The sequence below is a fragment of the Macrobrachium rosenbergii genome, chromosome 22 (assembly GCF_040412425.1).
Source record: "Macrobrachium rosenbergii isolate ZJJX-2024 chromosome 22, ASM4041242v1, whole genome shotgun sequence".
In the NCBI taxonomy this organism is placed as follows: domain Eukaryota; kingdom Metazoa; phylum Arthropoda; class Malacostraca; order Decapoda; family Palaemonidae; genus Macrobrachium; species Macrobrachium rosenbergii.
The window spans coordinates 37,718,391-37,725,890 of NC_089762.1; the positions used below are offsets into that span (position 1 = coordinate 37,718,391).

Here is a 7,500-nt window from a genome sequence, read left to right on the forward strand (position 1 = left end):
TATATATATATATATATATATATACATACATACATACATACATACATACATACATACATACATACATACATACATACATACACACATAGCAAACTGAACATCAAAAGATACATTCAAATGCTTACTGTAAAACTAGAAAAAAGAATAGACTCTCATACTAGATAAAAATCAACTTTAGTCTTTTGCACAAACAGATCAAAATAGGTCATTACTCAAATACTAAAAAAAAATAAGAACTCACGATTCACCTTCACACAGAGACAGAGAACATTGGAAATCTCATTACAAAAGTTAAACAATTATTATAACCCGATAAAATCAGACATCAGCGAAGCATAAAAGAAATAATAATAAAACAACGAACCCAATTATGAATTAATAAATCTAGCACCCTTTTGACACCCCAATGCATTAGGAAGTGGGCGGCTTCCCAGAAAAATTAGTCAAGTGAATATTGTCAAATACACAAGGGACGAAAAATTACGAAACGTGGTTTTACTTGTGGTTTTGCACGTGCATGAAACAAAAGTGTTTTTGAACTGAACTGAATATAGAATTTAGGCCAAAGGCCAAGCACTGGGACCTATGAAGTCATTCAGCGCTGACACGGAAACTGACCTTAAAAGGTTTAAAAGGTATACCAGGAGGAAAACCTCTCGTAATTGCGCTATGAATCAACTGTTTGGGTACGGTGGAAAGTAAGATGGAAGACAGAGGATATGAAAGGAGTTACAGTAAAAGGAACGAAAGGGGTTGTAGCTAGGGGCCGACGGCACAATTCAAAGAACCTTAAGTAATGCCTACAGTGCACCGCATGAGGTGCACTGACGGCACTACCCCTCTACGAGGCATTATGTTTTTGATTTTTCTATGTAATCGATAGTTTTTGAGTTTAAAGGACAACGCATTACTCATGCAACTATGAATTTTCATTATTATTATTATTATTATTATTATTATTATTATTATGCAAAAGACAACCCTATTCACATGGAACAAGCCCACAGGGGCCATTGACTTGAAATTCAAGCTTCCATAAGAACATGGTGATCATTTGAAAGATGTAACAGAAGGTAATAAGAAATAGAGAAAGAAGAGATCAGTTATTGGGAAGAAAATTAACAAATTAACAGCCAAACAGATAAATGTATAAGTAAAAACCCATACGTAAATAATTTACTTCCAAAAAAAAAGCAATTTTTTCAACAAGAAAGCGTTTTAACTTAATCTGACCTAACTAAGGATGGCTCCATAGAATTCTGTTATTCATCTATAATTCCACGAAAACTGGGCTAAGGTTATGGATCATAGTTTATAAAGATTATTTTCCAGGCTAGAGTATAAGTGCTGTCCAATAGGACTCCAGTGAAATAACTGAACTTAGTAGAAAGCACATAGACAACTCATGTGTGCCTTAAATCCAGCAAATTCTGAAGGCAGTGCCAAAGATGTTGATCTCTCGATGCCCAGAAAAATCTCACGATAGCTCCTATCAAATACAAGTACCTAAATCTGCCAGGAAGACCCTAAAAATGTGGATAGGATAGGAATGTAGAATTTAGGCCAAAGGCCAAGCACTGGGACCTAGGAGGTCACTCAGCGCTGAAACGGAAATTGACAGCAAGAAGGTTTGAAAGGTGTAACAGGAGGAAAACCTCGCAGTTGCACTAAGAAACAATTGTTAGAGAGGGTGGAAGGTCAGATGGAAGAAAGAGAATATGGAAGGAGGTACAGTAAACGGAACGAAAGAAGCTGCAGCTAGGGGCCGAAAGGACGCTGCAAAGAACCTCAAGTAATGCCTACAGTGCACCACATCAAGCGCACTGACGGCACTATCCCGCTACGGGGCCTAAAAATGTGTACAATGCTAATAGGCAAACGATTCCATCTCAGCCACAACAATCCTGAGTGCTAAACTGAATTCGTCCCGGAAATTATATGACACGTGATCGATACCTTTCCCCACGATCGGCCAAAAGAGGTCACACTGTTTCAAAGTGACGCCACTCTCCTTTGTAGGTCGCAGGGTAACTCACGTGTTCGTTTTGCACTGGGAACGTGACGGTATTAAATTCGTACGAGGGGATTGTATACAAATGATGGTAACTGATGATTACAAAACGATTCATTGTCAAAATTGTTGAAAGACAATATCGGGTGTCTTGAATGTTTTTCATCTTGTAGGCAAGGTGAATAAATTGTAAAGATGAAAGTGTAATCTAGTATTTTCCCCAGCTGTTGAGGTTTTGTAACAATCCTTTCGGGGAATTTTTTAATACCAAACAATGTGGTCTGTTTTGTTTTTGTTCACTTGGTCAGTACATTTGTGGGATTGCTCCGAAAAAGTAATGTGTTAATTTTCCCAAAACCTGTTAAATGGTTGGAACCTAACTTGAGACAAGAAATTTTGATGAAAATGAAACGTACTTATATATAATTATATATACGCCAATTTGTATCATACGCAACAGTAAATATACGACTCAGACTTAATCATCTTATATTTCCACGTATGCTGAAGAGCACACATGGATATGCTGATCAGGAAAATTAGGGAAAGTGCGGAATACATAAATGAAAAGCTCGGAGAAAGAGAGTGAGTGTTTGTGAATGAAATACGGAATGCATGATATTTGCGGATGAATCATTGCAGAGCAATAAGCGGGAGAGATAAAGGCTGGGGAAAGAGTTTAAAAATGCTTGCAAGAGGAAAAAAGTCTATGAAAGTGAAGTGATCAGGGGAATTCGTAAGTGGGAAAAAGTGGATATATTTGAGGTAGTAAATTAGGAGAGAAGGCTTTTAAGATGAAGGAGGATTATTCAGTATATGTGGATTAAGATAAAATAAAAGAACGGGAAATATTAAATAATCGTTATAACTCAAAGAGATGAATCAGAAATTTACTTTTCTTCGTGTATATAAAACTGGATTTTCTGGGCTGTGAAAAGGAATGTATCATACCTGAGATGTGATAGGAATATTAAGGGTACAAATCTTCCAGGTGCTATCTGTAAATAAATATATATATATATATATATATATATATATATATATATATATATATATATATATATATATATATATATATATATATATATATATATATATATATATATATATATATATATACATATATATATATTATATATATATACACATATATATATAATATATAAATATACATACATATATACATCCCCACAAACAACAACATGATAATGCGTGCAACCCTTCAAGAAAACCTGATGTCTCAGGATTACGCTCTCCGTATATGAGAATACGCCTCCGTTACTAATTAACGCACTGATCTCATGACAGGTATAACGTCAGGTAAAATTAAATTAGGACGCGAGCGTATGAGGCTTACATACCTCCGGCGATGCTACGTTGGATGAAACAGGATGGATGAGTGGGGGAGGAGTCTGTTATGAAGCACCCAGCCGGTGGAGGAAAAATCCCCAGAGAGAGAGAGAGAGAGAGAGAGAGAGAGAGAGAGAGAGAGAGAGAGAGAGAGAGAGAGAGATGATATGACTGATTTATTAATATATATGTATATATTTATATATATATATATATACACATACATATATATACTGTATATATACATATATACATACATACATACATACATACATACATATATATATATATATATATATATATATATATATATATATATATATATATATATATATATATATATATATATATATATATATATATATATATATATATATCTAAAATTCATCACCTGATAAAGTCGATATAAAGAGAGAGAGAGAGAGAGAGAGAGAGAGAGAGAGAGAGAGAGAGAGAGAGAGAGAGAGAGACTGATGACTGATTTAAGGCTACGGAAACTGGCGTCACAGCATCTAGGTTATTGACGTCGAGAGAGAGAGAGAGAGAGAGAGAGAGATCGTGGTTCAACGTGAATAAATTAATCTAGCTGGAAACATTTTGCGAGAGTTTTTAGGTTAACACAGACAATGATGTTATTCTATACCTTACAAACCTTTCCTTCTTAAGAGAATAAAGATTTATTGTTCAGTTCTTTACAAGCCTTCCCTTCATAAGACAGTAAAGAATATTTGTCTGTACATTAATCAATAATCGACCATTATATCTGCGCCCTCATATGAGGTCTTGGAAGGACGGTCATAACAAGAAATATAAATAAAAGAAGATATAGTTTTTTTCATCTGCAAATCTCTATCTCGATTCATATTAATTTCTGAAAGACAAACTTATGTGCACACCCTCAATTTGTCTTATTATTCATTCCATACTTCGCATATCATTTCGGTAAAAATAACTTCTCTGAAATGCCTGAAATAAAATCAAGATATAAATTACTTAATACTTGAAGACCTGAGAAATGTACAGTAGATAATACTAATTAAATATTATTTCTCGTGCACAGCAAACACAGAACAGTAAAACAGCGCCTATGATCCCTTAAAATTAAGGGGAACAGGCGTTACATCCCTAAAGATATATATGAAAGTTTATCAGTGCATTGCCAATCAGTATTCTTGACCGCAACATCCGAATTACCAGATAAAGATTTATTGCAAAGAATGATTTGCAGTGATCAACAAACCACTAACTTCCTCAGCACTAAAATTCAGCAGTGGGAGCTGAAACCATTCGGATTTGCATTACTCACTTCCACACAATCAGGATTTCTGACAAAATTCTAAGGAAATTAATATTTTAAGATGTCTAACAGATAACAAATAAATCATTACGTCAATTAAAAACATTAACCTTTCATTTATAAATATACCAGGACCAATATTACTCGCTTCCAGCTAATTAAGATTTCTGAGAAAATTCACAGGAAGTTAACATTTTAAGATATTTAACAGATAACAAATGAATCATCACGTTAATTAAAAGCAATAACCTTTCACTTATAAATATACCGGGATCAATGTTACTCGCCTCCAGCTAATTAAGATTTCTGAGAAAAATCAAAGGAAGTTAATACTTTAAGATGTTTAACAGATAACAAATGAATCATTACATCAGTTAAGAACATTAACCTTTCACGCATATAAATACGTCCATAATCTCTGAAGTGGTGATATTTCATACTTTGAAAACATGGTTGCTTAATAAAAAGTCATTTTAGCTTCTGGTATTACAAGACACGCCATACTCTCATTATTAACTCAAAATTGTTTGTTTTTTCACACCATTATGAAAAAATAACACGACATCAACATTAATTATCACTTATGTCGCGTTTGTCCCTTTCCAAATCTGGATAACAAAAAACCAGTAAAAAATGCGCCGAAGTTTCTTCGGCGCAATAGAGCTTTCTGTACAGCGTATGATGCTGTATGAAACTCTCAGCCACTGCCCATGAAACTCTCAGCCGCGGCCCATGAGACTTTCACCCGCGGCCTAGTGGTGGCCTGTGTTGTTGGCACCCATAGAGCTGCCAGACGCACGATCATGGCTAACTTTAACCTTAAATAAAATAAAAACTACTGAGGCTAGAGGGTTGCAATCTGGTATGTTTGATAACTGGAGGGTGGATGATCAACATACCAATTTGAAAAAGTGCGGACGGACAGACAAATAGCCACGTCAAAAGTTTTCTTTTGCAGAAAACTAAAAACCGAATTAAGTCCTGCAAATAAGTTGCAATATGTGAATGGAGAATCACCACATAAAACCATATCCCATTTGTAGAGAAAGTTTTTATAGAATATATAATTTCTACATAATATGAAAAGCGAAAGGCTGATTCATGCTATAAAGAGTCTATCCAAAGTACTGACGGATCACCACATAAAATCATACACGATTTGTAGAGAAAGTTTTTCTAGAATATAATTTCTAATATAATATAAAGAGTAAGTGGTTGATTTATGCTACAAACATCCTATTCAAAGTACTTTCGGGACCAGAGCACGTTAGATTTGATACAGCAATGCAACATTGTCAGCTGAAGCAACCAATCTCTAGAAACACAACAGAACATTTACCTAAAGTAAGCAAGACGAGGCGAAGGTATTACACAAGACACACACTCACAAAGAAAGTCTACTCAGAAATGAACCTGGATGACCTATAACTCTACTGGGATGGGGTGGGTTGTTGCCGGGGACTACCGGCCCAGAAACCCTCCCTACTACCAACCCCGCCCACACAACGTACTTTCCTCGCGAATTCATCTTCGTAACTACCAAAGTACTCTCGGCCGGTTTCCTATAAGCTGTGCGGTTAAACTATTATAGAGTTTTTCCTCTTTAAATTCTGAAGAAATATCGCTTTACCTGCGCGGCTGGATAGTTCTTCTTCCTCACATTATTAATAATGCACGGGAATTATTATTAAGTAATGAATGAAAGGTTTGCAATGGTAACTTTTTATTAAACATTTATTTTTCTCCATATATACGTTGGTGTATCATTGATTATATATGTATATGTGTTTATATATATATATGTTATATATATATATATATATATATATATATATAAATCTATACACACACACATATATATATATATATATATATATATATATATATATATATATATATATATATATATATATATATATATATATATATATAGATAGATAGAGAGAGAGACCTACACATGTCCCATACGCAATAATGAAGACAGTGTAGTGACACTCCTTTATACACTTGAAAAATCTGTCATCTATTACATTCGATACAGAGAGAGAGAGAGAGAGAGAGAGAGAGAGAGAGAGAGAGAAGAAGAAAGTCAATCACCACCTATCCATTCATCCCTCTCCCGAACCGCCCACTTTCCATCCTTTGCTACACTAATTCCCTTTTCCTTCCATTTTTTTTTTTTCTTGTTTAACCCTTTCCCTTAAAATGACCTTCTAAGGAGCCATAATGCCGGCAGCGGGTCGGGACGCCTTTCAGGCCAATATTTCTGGTCGGGTGACGGTGAATGTAGACGAAGGCACTTCCAAAGGAGGAGTAGCAGAAGAAGAAGGGGTAGGAGGAGGAGGAGGAGGAGGAGGAGGAGGAGGAGGAGGAGGAGGAGGAGGAGGAGGAGGATTACATCATCTAGCTTCTCCGTCTGATGGTAGATGATCGAAGGGATGCAGAGACGGGAGGTGGGGGGTCAGGGCCGGGAGGTTGGGGAGGGGGTGGTTAGGGGGGGGAGGGGGGGGTAGGGGTAAGGATTGTTTGGTCCTGAAAGGCTTTCCTGAAAGGTTTAATATTTTTCAAATGCCTTCTTTCATTTTGAATGATAAAAATGCGACAGTAAAAACTACAAGGGTTTAAAAAATATTTAGCCTTAAAAGGGAATAAAAATAAATAAGAAAATATTTTTTGGCTACTGATGGCGCAATTCTACATTAACTTTCATATTATTATACATTTTTCATTCAATTATCATTCTATCTGACAATCTATCTATCCATTCTATTTATCTACCCATCAATCTATCCATCCTTTAGTTATGATTGATGTAAAATTCTACAGCTTTCATCAATGATAT

The 7,500-nt window shown here is 35.3% G+C and overlaps 1 long non-coding RNA gene across 1 annotated transcript in view; it reads right to left on the minus strand.

The window, feature by feature from the left end:
• The window catches only part of LOC136850393 (uncharacterized), a 153,096-nt gene extending 147,037 nt beyond the window's left edge, over nt 1–6,059 (minus strand). Inside the window, exon 1 of the long non-coding RNA XR_010856618.1 lies at nt 5,998–6,059. This is a non-coding gene — a long non-coding RNA (uncharacterized lncRNA). The remainder of the gene's footprint in view (nt 1–5,997) is intronic.
• Nucleotides 6,060–7,500: the final 1,441 nt, after the last annotated feature.